This window comes from Labrus bergylta, chromosome 12, assembly GCF_963930695.1.
Source record: "Labrus bergylta chromosome 12, fLabBer1.1, whole genome shotgun sequence".
Taxonomy (NCBI): domain Eukaryota; kingdom Metazoa; phylum Chordata; class Actinopteri; order Labriformes; family Labridae; genus Labrus; species Labrus bergylta.
Genome location: NC_089206.1, coordinates 23,455,621 through 23,470,441, shown reverse-complemented (window position 1 = coordinate 23,470,441; position 14,821 = coordinate 23,455,621). Strand labels below are relative to the sequence as shown.

The following is a 14,821-nucleotide window of genomic DNA, read 5'->3' as shown; positions in this document are numbered from 1 at the left end:
GGTGGCAGGAAAGCTGTGTTAGCAGAGGATGGTTTTGATCCATTGACCTCTGAGTTATGGGCCCAGCACGCTTCCGCTGCGCCACTCTGCTGTAAAGAACCTGATATGGGACTGGAACCCACAATCCCTGCTTTCAAATGACATAACAATGCCCTCTCAGGGCAGTGTGGTAGTAACAGAAACCATGGAGGAGCTCACTTTGGTCAACCATCCTACTCCAATACAGTATGTCCCAGCTGTGGGTAAAGCCCTCCACCCTGAATTTATCAAGTAGTAGTTGACGGAAATCACACTGTCGCTCGCGATCCTTCTCAGGAGGTCCCAAGCTGCCTTGTTTGGGCTACGCCTTTTGAATAGAAACTGGTGTTTGAGTACAAAGATGTTGCATACAGAATGACACTGGTCTGTGAGGAAAGCAGAGAAAACCAATTGCACATGTGGCAGGAAAGCTGTGTTAGCAGAGGATGGTTTCGATCCATTGACCTCTGGGTTATGGGCCCAGCACGCTTCCACTGCGCCACTCTGCTGTAAAGAACCTGATATGGGACTGGAACCCACAATCCCTGCTTTCAAATGACATAACAATGCCCTCTCAGGGCAGTGTGGTAGTAACAGAAACCATGGAGGAGCTCACTTTTCTCAACCATCCTACTCCAATACAGTATGTCCCAGCTTTGGGCAAAGCCATCTACCCTGAATTTATCAAAAAGTAGTTGACGGAAATCACACTGTCGCTCGCGATCCTTCTCAGGAGGTCCCAAGCTGCCTTGTTTGGGCTACGCCTTTTGAATAGAAACTGCTGTTTGAGTACAAAGATGTTGCATACATAATGACACTGGTCTGTGAGGAAAGCAGAGAAAACCAATTGCACAGCTGGCAGGAAAATGGTTTTAGCAGAGGATGGTTTTGATCCATCGACCTCTGGATTATGGGCCCAGCACGCTTCCGCTGCGCCACTCTGCTGTAAATCACCCTAGATGGGACTTGAACCCACAATCCCTGGCTTAGGAGGCCAGTGCCTTATCCAGTAGGCCACTGGGGCTTCACAGGACCTTGTTTTATCAGTTTCGTCCACATACGTGGACTTCCACAACAAAGCAACATCATGGGAAGCATAATGGGTGCTTTCAAATGACATAACAATGCCCTCTCAGGCCAGTGTGCTAGTAACAGAAACCACAGCTCACTTTGGTCAACCATCCTACTCCAATACAGTATGTCCCAGCTGTGGGTAAAGCCCTCCACCCTGAATTTATCAAGTAGTAGTTGACGGAAATCACACTGTCACTCAAGATCCTTCTCAGGAGGTCCCAAATTGTTTTGTTTGGGCTATGCCTTTTGATTTGTAAATTCTGTTTGAGTACACAGCTGTTGCATACAGAATGACACTGGTCTGTGAGGAAAGCAGAGAAAACCAATTGCACAGCTGGCAGGAAAACTGTTTTAGCAGAGGATGGTTTTGATCCATTGACCTCTGGGTTATGGGCCCAGCATGCTTCTGCTGTGCCACTCTGCTGTAAACCACCCTAGATGGGACTGGAACCCACAATCCCTGTCTTAGGAGGTCAGTGCCTTATCCATTCAGCCACTGGGGCTGCACAGGACTTTGTTTTATCAGTTCCGTCCACATACGGGGACTTCCACAACAAAGCAACAACATGGGAAGCATAATGGGTGCTCTCAAATGACATAACAATGCCCTCTCAGGCCAGTGTGGTAGTAACAGAAACCACAGCTCACTTTGGTCAACCATCCTACTCCAATACAGTGTGTCCCAGCTGTGGGCAAAGCCATCCACCCTGAATTTATCAAGTAGTAGTTGATGGAAATCACACTGTCGCTCAAGATCCTTCTCAGGAGGTCCCAAATTGTCTTGTTTGGGCTATGCCTTTTGATTTGTAAATTCTGTTTGAGTACACAGCTGTTGCATACAGAATGACACTGGTCTGTGAGGAAAGCAGAGAAAAAGAGTTGCACAGCTGGCAGGAAAACTGTTTTAGCAGAGGATGGTTTTGATCCATTGACTTCTGGGTTATGGGCCAGCATGCTTCTGCTGCGCCACTCTGCTGTAAACCACCCTAGATGGGACTGGAACCCACAATCCCTGTCTTAGGAGGTCAGTGCCTTATCCATTAAGCCACTGGGGCTGCACAGGACTTTGTTTTATCAGTTCCGTCCACATACGGGGACTTCCACAACAAAGCAACAACATGGGAAGCATAATGGGTGCTCTCAAATGACATAACAATGCCCTCTCAGGCCAGTGTGGTAGTAACTGAAACCACAGCTCACTTTGGTCAACCATCCTACTCCAATACAGTATGTCCCAGCTGTGGGTAAAGCCCTCCACCCTGAATTTATCACACTGTCACTCAAGATCCTTCTCAGGAGGTCCCAAATTGTATTGTTTGGGCTATGCCTTTTGATTTGTAAATTCTGTTTGAGTACACAGCTGTTGCATACAGAATGACACTGGTCTGTGAGGAAAGCAGAGAAAGTCAATTGCACAGGTGGCAGGAAAGCTGTGTTAGCAGAGGATGGTTTTGATCCATTGACCTCTGGGTTATGGGCCCAGCACGCTTCCGCTGCGCCACTCTGCTGTAAAGAACCTGATATGGGACTGGAACCCACAATCCCTGCTTTCAAATGACATAACAATGCCCTCTCAGGGCAGTGTGGTAGTAACAGAAACCATGGAGGAGCTCACTTTGGTCAACCATCCTACTCCAATACAGTATGTCCCAGCTGTGGGTAAAGCCCTCCACCCTGAATTTATCAAGTAGTAGTTGACGGAAATCACACTGTCGCTCGCGATCCTTCTCAGGAGGTCCCAAGCTGCCTTGTTTGGGCTACGCCTTTTGAATAGAAACTGGTGTTTGAGTACAAAGATGTTGCATACATAATGACACTGGTCTGTGAGGAAAGCAGAGAAAACCAATTGCACAGCTGGCAGGAAAAGGGTTTTAGCAGAGGATGGTTTCGATCCATCGACCTCTGGGTTATGGGCCCAGCACGCTTCCGCTGCGCCACTCTGCTGTAAATCACCCCAGATGGGACTTGAACCCACAATCCCTGGCTTAGGAGGCCAGTGCCTTATCCATTAGGCCACTGGGGCTTCACAGGACCTTGTTTTATCAGTTTCGTCCACATACGTGGACTTCCACAACAAAGCAACATCATGGGAAGCATAATGGGTGCTTTCAAATGACATAACAATGCCCTCTCAGGGCAGTGTGGTAGTAACAGAAACCATGGAGGAGCTCACTTTGGTCAACCATCCTACTCCAATACAGTGTGTCCCAGCTGTGGGCAAAGCCATCCACCCTGAATTTATCAAGTAGTAGTTGATGGAAATCACACTGTCGTTCAAGATCCTTCTCAGGAGGTCCCAACTTGTCTTGTTTGGGCTATGCCTTTTGATTTGTAAATTCTGTTTGAGTACACAGCTGTTGCATACAGAATGACACTGGTCTGTGAGGAAAGCAGAGAAAACCAATTGCACAGCTGGCAGGAAAATGGTTTTAGCAGAGGATGGTTTCGATCCATCGACCTCTGGGTTATGGGCCAGCATGCTTCTGCTGCGCCACTCTGCTGTAAACCACCCTAGATGGGACTGGAACCCACAATCCCTGTCTTAGGAGGTCAGTGCCTTATCCATTAAGCCACTGGGGCTGCACAGGACTTTGTTTTATCAGTTCCGTCCACATACGGGGACTTCCACAACAAAGCAACAACATGGGAAGCATAATGGGTGCTCTCAAATGACATAACAATGCCCTCTCAGGCCAGTGTGGTAGTAACAGAAACCACAGCTCACTTTGGTCAACCATCCTACTCCAATACAGTATGTCCCAGCTGTGGGTAAAGCCCTCCACCCTGAATTTATCAAGTAGTAGTTGACGGAAATCACACTGTCACTCAAGATCCTTCTCAGGAGGTCCCAAATTGTCTTGTTTGGGCTATGCCTTTTGATTTGTAAATTCTGTTTGAGTACACAGCTGTTGCATACAGAATGACACTGGTCTGTGAGGAAAGCAGAGAAAGTCAATTGCACAGGTGGCAGGAAAGCTGTGTTAGCAGAGGATGGTTTTGATCCATTGACCTCTGGGTTATGGGCCCAGCACGCTTCCGCTGCGCCACTCTGCTGTAAAAAACCTGATATGGGACTGGAACCCACAATCCCTGCTTTCAAATGACATAACAATGCCCTCTCAGGGCAGTGTGGTAGTAACAGAAACCATGGAGGAGCTCACTTTGGTCAACCATCCTACTCCAATACAGTATGTCCCAGCTGTGGGTAAAGCCCTCCACCCTGAATTTATCAAGTAGTAGTTGACAGAAATCACACTGTCGCTCGTGATCCTTCTCAGGAGGTCCCAAGCTGCCTTGTTTGGGCTATGCCTTTTGATTTGTAAATTCTGTTTGAGTACACAGCTGTTGCATACAGAATGACACTGGTCTGTGAGGAAAGCAGAGAAAGTCAATTGCACAGGTGGCAGGAAAGCTGTGTTAGCAGAGGATGGTTTCGATCCATTGACCTCTGGGTTATGGGCCCAGCACGCTTCCACTGCGCCACTCTGCCGTAAAGAACCTGATATGGGACTGGAACCCACAATCGCTGCTTTCAAATGACATAACAATGCCCTCTCAGGGCAGTGTGGTAGTAACAGAAACCATGGAGGAGCTCACTTTTCTCAACCATCCTACTCCAATACAGTATGTCCCAGCTTTGGGCAAAGCCATCTACCCTGATTTTATCAAAAAGTAGTTGACGGAAATCACACTGTCGCTCGCGATCCTTCTCAGGAGGTCCCAAGCTGCCTTGTTTGGGCTACGCCTTTTGAATAGAAACTGGTGTTTGAGTACAAAGATGTTGCATACATAATGGCACTGGTCTGTGAGGAAAGCAGAGAAAACCAATTGCACAGCTGGCAGGAAAATGGTTTTAGCAGAGGATGGTTTTGATCCATCGACCTCTGGATTATGGGCCCAGCATGCTTCCGCTGCGCCACTCTGCTGTAAATCACCCTAGATGGGACTTGAACCCACAATCCCTGGCTTAGGAGGCCAGTGCCTTATCCATTAGGCCACTGGGGCTTCACAGGACCTTGTTTTATCAGTTTCGTCCACATACGTGGACTTCCACAACAAAGCAACATCATGGGAAGCATAATGGGTGCTTTCAAATGACATAACAATGCCCTCTCACGGCAGTGTGGTAGTAACAGAAACCATGGAGGAGCTCACTTTGGTCAACCATCCTACTCCAATACAGTGTGTCCCAGCTGTGGGCAAAGCCATCCACCCTGAATTTATCAAGTAGTAGTTGATGGAAATCACACTGTCGTTCAAGATCCTTCTCAGGAGGTCCCAACTTGTCTTGTTTGGGCTATGCCTTTTGATTTGTAAATTCTGTTTGAGTACACAGCTGTTGCATACAGAATGACACTGGTCTGTGAGGAAAGCAGAGAAAACCAATTGCACAGCTGGCAGGAAAATGGTTTTAGCAGAGGATGGTTTCGATCCATCGACCTCTGGGTTATGGGCCCAGCATGCTTCTGCTGCGCCACTCTGCTGTAAACCACCCTAGATGGGACTGGAACCCACAATCCCTGTCTTAGGAGATCAGTGCCTTATCCATTAAGCCACTGGGGCTGCACAGGACTTTGTTTTATCAGTTCCGTCCACATACGGGGACTTCCACAACAAAGCAACAACATGGGAAGCATAATGGGTGCTCTCAAATGACATAACAATGCCCTCTCAGGCCAGTGTGGTAGTAACAGAAACCACAGCTCACTTTGGTCAACCATCCTACTCCAATACAGTATGTCCCAGCTGTGGGTAAAGCCCTCCACCCTGAATTTATCAAGTAGTAGTTGACGGAAATCACACTGTCACTCAAGATCCTTCTCAGGAGGTCCCAAATTGTCTTGTTTGGGCTATGCCTTTTGATTTGTAAATTCTGTTTGAGTACACAGCTGTTGCATACAGAATGACACTGCCCTGTGAGGAAAGCAGAGAAAGTCAATTGCACAGGTGGCAGGAAAGCTGTGTTAGCAGAGGATGGTTTTGATCCATTGACCTCTGGGTTATGGGCCCAGCACGCTTCCGCTGTGCCACTCTGCTGTAAAGAACCTGATATGGGACTGGAACCCACAATCCCTGCTTTCAAATGACATAACAATGCCCTCTCAGGGCAGTGTGGTAGTAACAGAAACCATGGAGGAGCTCACTTTGGTCAACCATCCTACTCCAATACAGTATGTCCCAGCTGTGGGTAAAGCCCTCCACCCTGAATTTATCACACTGTCACTCAAGATCCTTCTCAGGAGGTCCCAAATTGTCTTGTTTGGGCTATGCCTTTTGATTTGTAAATTCTGTTTGAGTACACAGCTGTTGCATACAGAATGACACTGGTCTGTGAGGAAAGCAGAGAAAGTCAATTGCACAGGTGGCAGGAAAGCTGTGTTAGCAGAGGATGGTTTTGATCCATTGACCTCTGGGTTATGGGCCCAGCACGCTTCCGCTGCGCCACTCTGCTGTAAAGAACCTGATATGGGACTGGAACCCACAATCCCTGCTTTCAAATGACATAACAATGCCCTCTCAGGGCAGTGTGGTAGTAACAGAAACCATGGAGGAGCTCACTTTGGTCAACCATCCTACTCCAATACAGTATGTCCAGCTGTGGGTAAAGCCCTCCACCCTGAATTTATCAAGTAGTAGTTGACGGAAATCACACTGTCGTTCGCGATCCTTCTCAGGAGGTCCCAAGCTGCCTTGTTTGGGCTACGCCTTTTGAATAGAAATTGGTGTTTGAGTACAAAGATGTTGCATACATAATGACACTGGTCTGTGAGGAAAGCAGAGAAAACCAATTGCACAGCTGGCAGGAAAATGGTTTTAGTAGAGGATGGTTTCGATCCATCGACCTCTGGGTTATGGGCCCAGCACGCTTCCGCTGCGCCACTCTGCTGTAAATCACCCCAGATGGGACTTGAACCCACAATCCCTGGCTTAGGAGGCCAGTGTCTTATCCATTAGGCCACTGGGGCTTCACAGGACTTTGTTTTATCAGTTTCGTCCACATACGTGGACTTCCACAACAAAGCAACATCATGGGAAGCATAATGGGTGCTTTCAAATGACATAACAATGCCCTCTCAGGGCAGTGTGGTAGTAACAGAAACCACAGCTCACTTTGGTCAACCATCCTACTCCAATACAGTGTGTCCCAGCTGTGGGCATAGCCATCCACCCTGAATTTATCAAGTAGTAGTTGATGGAAATCACACTGTCGTTCAAGATCCTTCTCAGGAGGTCCCAACTTGTCTTGTTTGGGCTATGCCTTTTGATTTGTAAATTCTGTTTGAGTACACAGCTGTTGCATACAGAATGACACTGGTCTGTGAGGAAAGCAGAGAAAACCAATTGCACAGCTGGCAGGAAAACTGTTTTAGCAGAGGATGGTTTCGATCAATCGACCTCTGGGTTATGGGCCCAGCATGCTTCTGCTGCGCCACTCTGCTGTAAACCACCCTAGATGGGACTGGAACCCACAATCCCTGCTTTCAAATGACATAACAATGCCCTCTCAGGGCAGTGTGGTAGTAACAGAAACCATGGAGGAGCTCACTTTGGTCAACCATCCTACTCCAATACAGTATGTCCCAGCTGTGGGCAAAGCCCTCCACCCTGAATTTATCAAGTAGTAGTTGACGGAAATCACACTGTCGCTCGCGATCCTTCTCAGGAGGTCCCAAGCTGCCTTGTTTGGGCTACGCCTTTTGAATAGAAACTGGTGTTTGAGTACAAAGATGTTGCATACATAATGACACTGGTCTGTGAGGAAAGCAGAGAAAACCAATTGCACAGCTGGCAGGAAAAGGGTTTTAGCAGAGGATGGTTTCGATCCATCGACCTCTGGGTTATGGGCCCAGCACGCTTCCGCTGTGCCACTCTGCTGTAAATCACCCCAGATGGGACTTGAACCCACAATCCCTGGCTTAGGAGGCCAGTGCCTTATCCATTAGGCCACTGGGGCTTCACAGGACCTTGTTTTATCAGTTTCGTCCACATACGTGGACTTCCACAACAAAGCAACATCATGGGAAGCATAATGGGTGCTTTCAAATGACATAACAATGCCCTCTCAGGGCAGTGTGGTAGTAACAGAAACCATGGAGGAGCTCACTTTGGTCAACCATCCTACTCCAATACAGTGTGTCCCAGCTGTGGGCAAAGCCATCCACCCTGAATTTATCAAGTAGTAGTTGACGGAAATCACACTGTCACTCAAGATCCTTCTCAGGAGGTCCCAAATTGTCTTGTTTGGGCTATGCCTTTTGATTTGTAAATTCTGTTTGAGTACACAGCTGTTGCATACAGAATGACACTGGTCTGTGAGGAAAGCAGAGAAAGTCAATTGCACAGGTGGCAGGAAAGCTGTGTTAGCAGAGGATGGTTTTGATCCATTGACCTCTGGGTTATGGGCCCAGCACGCTTCCGCTGTGCCACTCTGCTGTAAAGAACCTGATATGGGACTGGAACCCACAATCCCTGCTTTCAAATGACATAACAATGCCCTCTCAGGGCAGTGTGGTAGTAACAGAAACCATGGAGGAGCTCACTTTGGTCAACCATCCTACTCCAATACAGTATGTCCCAGCTGTGGGTAAAGCCCTCCACCCTGAATTTATCACACTGTCACTCAAGATCCTTCTCAGGAGGTCCCAAATTGTCTTGTTTGGGCTATGCCTTTTGATTTGTAAATTCTGTTTGAGTACACAGCTGTTGCATACAGAATGACACTGGTCTGTGAGGAAAGCAGAGAAAGTCAATTGCACAGGTGGCAGGAAAGCTGTGTTAGCAGAGGATGGTTTTGATCCATTGACCTCTGGGTTATGGGCCCAGCACGCTTCCGCTGCGCCACTCTGCTGTAAAGAACCTGATATGGGACTGGAACCCACAATCCCTGCTTTCAAATGACATAACAATGCCCTCTCAGGGCAGTGTGGTAGTAACAGAAACCATGGAGGAGCTCACTTTGGTCAACCATCCTACTCCAATACAGTATGTCCAGCTGTGGGTAAAGCCCTCCACCCTGAATTTATCAAGTAGTAGTTGACGGAAATCACACTGTCGTTCGCGATCCTTCTCAGGAGGTCCCAAGCTGCCTTGTTTGGGCTACGCCTTTTGAATAGAAATTGGTGTTTGAGTACAAAGATGTTGCATACATAATGACACTGGTCTGTGAGGAAAGCAGAGAAAACCAATTGCACAGCTGGCAGGAAAATGGTTTTAGTAGAGGATGGTTTCGATCCATCGACCTCTGGGTTATGGGCCCAGCACGCTTCCGCTGCGCCACTCTGCTGTAAATCACCCCAGATGGGACTTGAACCCACAATCCCTGGCTTAGGAGGCCAGTGTCTTATCCATTAGGCCACTGGGGCTTCACAGGACTTTGTTTTATCAGTTTCGTCCACATACGTGGACTTCCACAACAAAGCAACATCATGGGAAGCATAATGGGTGCTTTCAAATGACATAACAATGCCCTCTCAGGCCAGTGTGGTAGTAACAGAAACCACAGCTCACTTTGGTCAACCATCCTACTCCAATACAGTGTGTCCCAGCTGTGGGCATAGCCATCCACCCTGAATTTATCAAGTAGTAGTTGATGGAAATCACACTGTCGTTCAAGATCCTTCTCAGGAGGTCCCAACTTGTCTTGTTTGGGCTATGCCTTTTGATTTGTAAATTCTGTTTGAGTACACAGCTGTTGCATACAGAATGACACTGGTCTGTGAGGAAAGCAGAGAAAACCAATTGCACAGCTGGCAGGAAAACTGTTTTAGCAGAGGATGGTTTCGATCAATCGACCTCTGGGTTATGGGCCCAGCATGCTTCTGCTGCGCCACTCTGCTGTAAACCACCCTAGATGGGACTGGAACCCACAATCCCTGTCTTAGGAGGTCAGTGCCTTATCCATTCAGCCACTGGGGTTGCACAGGACTTTGTTTTATCAGTTCCGTCCACATACGGGGACTTCCACAACAAAGCAACAACATGGGAAGCATAATGGGTGCTCTCAAATGACATAACAATGCCCTCTCAGGCCAGTGTGGTAGTAACAGAAACCACAGCTCACTTTGGTCAACCATCCTACTCCAATACAGTATGTCCCAGCTGTGGGTAAAGCCCTCCACCCTGAATTTATCAAGTAGTAGTTGACGGAAATCACACTGTCACTCAAGATCCTTCTCAGGAGGTCCCAAATTGTCTTGTTTGGGCTATGCCTTTTGATTTGTAAATTCTGTTTGAGTACACAGCTGTTGCATACAGAATGACACTGGTCTGTGAGGAAAGCAGAGAAAGTCAATTGCACAGGTGGCAGGAAAGCTGTGTTAGCAGAGGATGGTTTTGATCCATTGACCTCTGAGTTATGGGCCCAGCACGCTTCCGCTGCGCCACTCTGCTGTAAAGAACCTGATATGGGACTGGAACCCACAATCCCTGCTTTCAAATGACATAACAATGCCCTCTCAGGGCAGTGTGGTAGTAACAGAAACCATGGAGGAGCTCACTTTGGTCAACCATCCTACTCCAATACAGTATGTCCCAGCTGTGGGTAAAGCCCTCCACCCTGAATTTATCAAGTAGTAGTTGACGGAAATCACACTGTCGCTCGCGATCCTTCTCAGGAGGTCCCAAGCTGCCTTGTTTGGGCTACGCCTTTTGAATAGAAACTGGTGTTTGAGTACAAAGATGTTGCATACATAATGACACTGGTCTGTGAGGAAAGCAGAGAAAACCAATTGCACATGTGGCAGGAAAGCTGTGTTAGCAGAGGATGGTTTCGATCCATTGACCTCTGGGTTATGGGCCCAGCACGCTTCCACTGCGCCACTCTGCTGTAAAGAACCTGATATGGGACTGGAACCCACAATCCCTGCTTTCAAATGACATAACAATGCCCTCTCAGGGCAGTGTGGTAGTAACAGAAACCATGGAGGAGCTCACTTTTCTCAACCATCCTACTCCAATACAGTATGTCCCAGCTTTGGGCAAAGCCATCTACCCTGAATTTATCAAAAAGTAGTTGACGGAAATCACACTGTCGCTCGCGATCCTTCTCAGGAGGTCCCAAGCTGCCTTGTTTGGGCTACGCCTTTTGAATAGAAACTGCTGTTTGAGTACAAAGATGTTGCATACATAATGACACTGGTCTGTGAGGAAAGCAGAGAAAACCAATTGCACAGCTGGCAGGAAAATGGTTTTAGCAGAGGATGGTTTCGATCCATCGACCTCTGGATTATGGGCCCAGCACGCTTCCGCTGCGCCACTCTGCTGTAAATCACCCTAGATGGGACTTGAACCCACAATCCCTGGCTTAGGAGGCCAGTGCCTTATCCAGTAGGCCACTGGGGCTTCACAGGACCTTGTTTTATCAGTTTCGTCCACATACGTGGACTTCCACAACAAAGCAACATCATGGGAAGCATAATGGGTGCTTTCAAATGACATAACAATGCCCTCTCAGGCCAGTGTGCTAGTAACAGAAACCACAGCTCACTTTGGTCAACCATCCTACTCCAATACAGTATGTCCCAGCTGTGGGTAAAGCCCTCCACCCTGAATTTATCAAGTAGTAGTTGACGGAAATCACACTGTCACTCAAGATCCTTCTCAGGAGGTCCCAAATTGTTTTGTTTGGGCTATGCCTTTTGATTTGTAAATTCTGTTTGAGTACACAGCTGTTGCATACAGAATGACACTGGTCTGTGAGGAAAGCAGAGAAAACCAATTGCACAGCTGGCAGGAAAACTGTTTTAGCAGAGGATGGTTTTGATCCATTGACCTCTGGGTTATGGGCCCAGCATGCTTCTGCTGCGCCACTCTGCTGTAAACCACCCTAGATGGGACTGGAACCCACAATCCCTGTCTTAGGAGGTCAGTGCCTTATCCATTCAGCCACTGGGGCTGCACAGGACTTTGTTTTATCAGTTCCGTCCACATACGGGGACTTCCACAACAAAGCAACAACATGGGAAGCATAATGGGTGCTTTCAAATGACATAACAATGCCCTCTCAGGCCAGTGTGGTAGTAACAGAAACCACAGCTCACTTTGGTCAACCATCCTACTCCAATACAGTGTGTCCCAGCTGTGGGCATAGCCATCCACCCTGAATTTATCAAGTAGTAGTTGATGGAAATCACACTGTCGTTCAAGATCCTTCTCAGGAGGTCCCAACTTGTCTTGTTTGGGCTATGCCTTTTGATTTGTAAATTCTGTTTGAGTACACAGCTGTTGCATACAGAATGACACTGGTCTGTGAGGAAAGCAGAGAAAACCAATTGCACAGCTGGCAGGAAAACTGTTTTAGCAGAGGATGGTTTCGATCAATCGACCTCTGGGTTATGGGCCCAGCATGCTTCTGCTGCGCCACTCTGCTGTAAACCACCCTAGATGGGACTGGAACCCACAATCCCTGTCTTAGGAGGTCAGTGCCTTATCCATTAAGCCACTGGGGTTGCACAGGACTTTGTTTTATCAGTTCCGTCCACATACGGGGACTTCCACAACAAAGCAACAACATGGGAAGCATAATGGGTGCTCTCAAATGACATAACAATGCCCTCTCAGGCCAGTGTGGTAGTAACAGAAACCACAGCTCACTTTGGTCAACCATCCTACTCCAATACAGTATGTCCCAGCTGTGGGTAAAGCCCTCCACCCTGAATTTATCAAGTAGTAGTTGACGGAAATCACACTGTCACTCAAGATCCTTCTCAGGAGGTCCCAAATTGTCTTGTTTGGGCTATGCCTTTTGATTTGTAAATTCTGTTTGAGTACACAGCTGTTGCATACAGAATGACACTGGTCTGTGAGGAAAGCAGAGAAAGTCAATTGCACAGGTGGCAGGAAAGCTGTGTTAGCAGAGGATGGTTTTGATCCATTGACCTCTGAGTTATGGGCCCAGCACGCTTCCGCTGCGCCACTCTGCTGTAAAGAACCTGATATGGGACTGGAACCCACAATCCCTGCTTTCAAATGACATAACAATGCCCTCTCAGGGCAGTGTGGTAGTAACAGAAACCATGGAGGAGCTCACTTTGGTCAACCATCCTACTCCAATACAGTATGTCCCAGCTGTGGGTAAAGCCCTCCACCCTGAATTTATCAAGTAGTAGTTGACGGAAATCACACTGTCGCTCGCGATCCTTCTCAGGAGGTCCCAAGCTGCCTTGTTTGGGCTACGCCTTTTGAATAGAAACTGGTGTTTGAGTACAAAGATGTTGCATACAGAATGACACTGGTCTGTGAGGAAAGCAGAGAAAACCAATTGCACATGTGGCAGGAAAGCTGTGTTAGCAGAGGATGGTTTCGATCCATTGACCTCTGGGTTATGGGCCCAGCACGCTTCCACTGCGCCACTCTGCTGTAAAGAACCTGATATGGGACTGGAACCCACAATCCCTGCTTTCAAATGACATAACAATGCCCTCTCAGGGCAGTGTGGTAGTAACAGAAACCATGGAGGAGCTCACTTTTCTCAACCATCCTACTCCAATACAGTATGTCCCAGCTTTGGGCAAAGCCATCTACCCTGAATTTATCAAAAAGTAGTTGACGGAAATCACACTGTCGCTCGCGATCCTTCTCAGGAGGTCCCAAGCTGCCTTGTTTGGGCTACGCCTTTTGAATAGAAACTGCTGTTTGAGTACAAAGATGTTGCATACATAATGACACTGGTCTGTGAGGAAAGCAGAGAAAACCAATTGCACAGCTGGCAGGAAAATGGTTTTAGCAGAGGATGGTTTTGATCCATCGACCTCTGGATTATGGGCCCAGCACGCTTCCGCTGCGCCACTCTGCTGTAAATCACCCTAGATGGGACTTGAACCCACAATCCCTGGCTTAGGAGGCCAGTGCCTTATCCAGTAGGCCACTGGGGCTTCACAGGACCTTGTTTTATCAGTTTCGTCCACATACGTGGACTTCCACAACAAAGCAACATCATGGGAAGCATAATGGGTGCTTTCAAATGACATAACAATGCCCTCTCAGGCCAGTGTGCTAGTAACAGAAACCACAGCTCACTTTGGTCAACCATCCTACTCCAATACAGTATGTCCCAGCTGTGGGTAAAGCCCTCCACCCTGAATTTATCAAGTAGTAGTTGACGGAAATCACACTGTCACTCAAGATCCTTCTCAGGAGGTCCCAAATTGTTTTGTTTGGGCTATGCCTTTTGATTTGTAAATTCTGTTTGAGTACACAGCTGTTGCATACAGAATGACACTGGTCTGTGAGGAAAGCAGAGAAAACCAATTGCACAGCTGGCAGGAAAACTGTTTTAGCAGAGGATGGTTTTGATCCATTGACCTCTGGGTTATGGGCCCAGCATGCTTCTGCTGCGCCACTCTGCTGTAAACCACCCTAGATGGGACTGGAACCCACAATCCCTGTCTTAGGAGGTCAGTGCCTTATCCATTCAGCCACTGGGGCTGCACAGGACTTTGTTTTATCAGTTCCGTCCACATACGGGGACTTCCACAACAAAGCAACAACATGGGAAGCATAATGGGTGCTCTCAAATGACATAACAATGCCCTCTCAGGCCAGTGTGGTAGTAACAGAAACCACAGCTCACTTTGGTCAACCATCCTACTCCAATACAGTGTGTCCCAGCTGTGGGCAAAGCCATCCACCCTGAATTTATCAAGTAGTAGTTGATGGAAATCACACTGTCGCTCAAGATCCTTCTCAGGAGGTCCCAAATTGTCTTGTTTGGGCTATGCCTTTTGATTTG

The 14,821-nt window shown here is 47.7% G+C and overlaps 6 non-coding genes across 6 annotated transcripts; all 6 read right to left on the bottom strand.

Annotated features, from left to right (window-relative positions):
- Positions 1-2,964: 2,964 nt before the first annotated feature.
- On the bottom strand, positions 2,965-3,036 carry trnam-cau (transfer RNA methionine (anticodon CAU)). The gene has a single exon. It is a non-coding gene; the product is annotated as a tRNA-Met (tRNA).
- Positions 3,037-3,042: 6 nt separating this feature from the next.
- On the bottom strand, positions 3,043-3,115 carry trnar-ccu (transfer RNA arginine (anticodon CCU)). The gene has a single exon. It is a non-coding gene; the product is annotated as a tRNA-Arg (tRNA).
- Positions 3,116-5,024: 1,909 nt separating this feature from the next.
- Positions 5,025-5,097, bottom strand: trnar-ccu (transfer RNA arginine (anticodon CCU)). The gene has a single exon. It is a non-coding gene; the product is annotated as a tRNA-Arg (tRNA).
- A 1,888-nt stretch (positions 5,098-6,985) lies between these two features.
- Positions 6,986-7,058, bottom strand: trnar-ccu (transfer RNA arginine (anticodon CCU)). The gene has a single exon. It is a non-coding gene; the product is annotated as a tRNA-Arg (tRNA).
- Positions 7,059-7,974: 916 nt separating this feature from the next.
- Positions 7,975-8,047, bottom strand: trnar-ccu (transfer RNA arginine (anticodon CCU)). Its single transcript has one exon. It is a non-coding gene; the product is annotated as a tRNA-Arg (tRNA).
- Positions 8,048-9,382: 1,335 nt separating this feature from the next.
- Positions 9,383-9,455, bottom strand: trnar-ccu (transfer RNA arginine (anticodon CCU)). Its single transcript has one exon. It is a non-coding gene; the product is annotated as a tRNA-Arg (tRNA).
- Between the last annotated feature and the right edge of the window lie 5,366 nt (positions 9,456-14,821).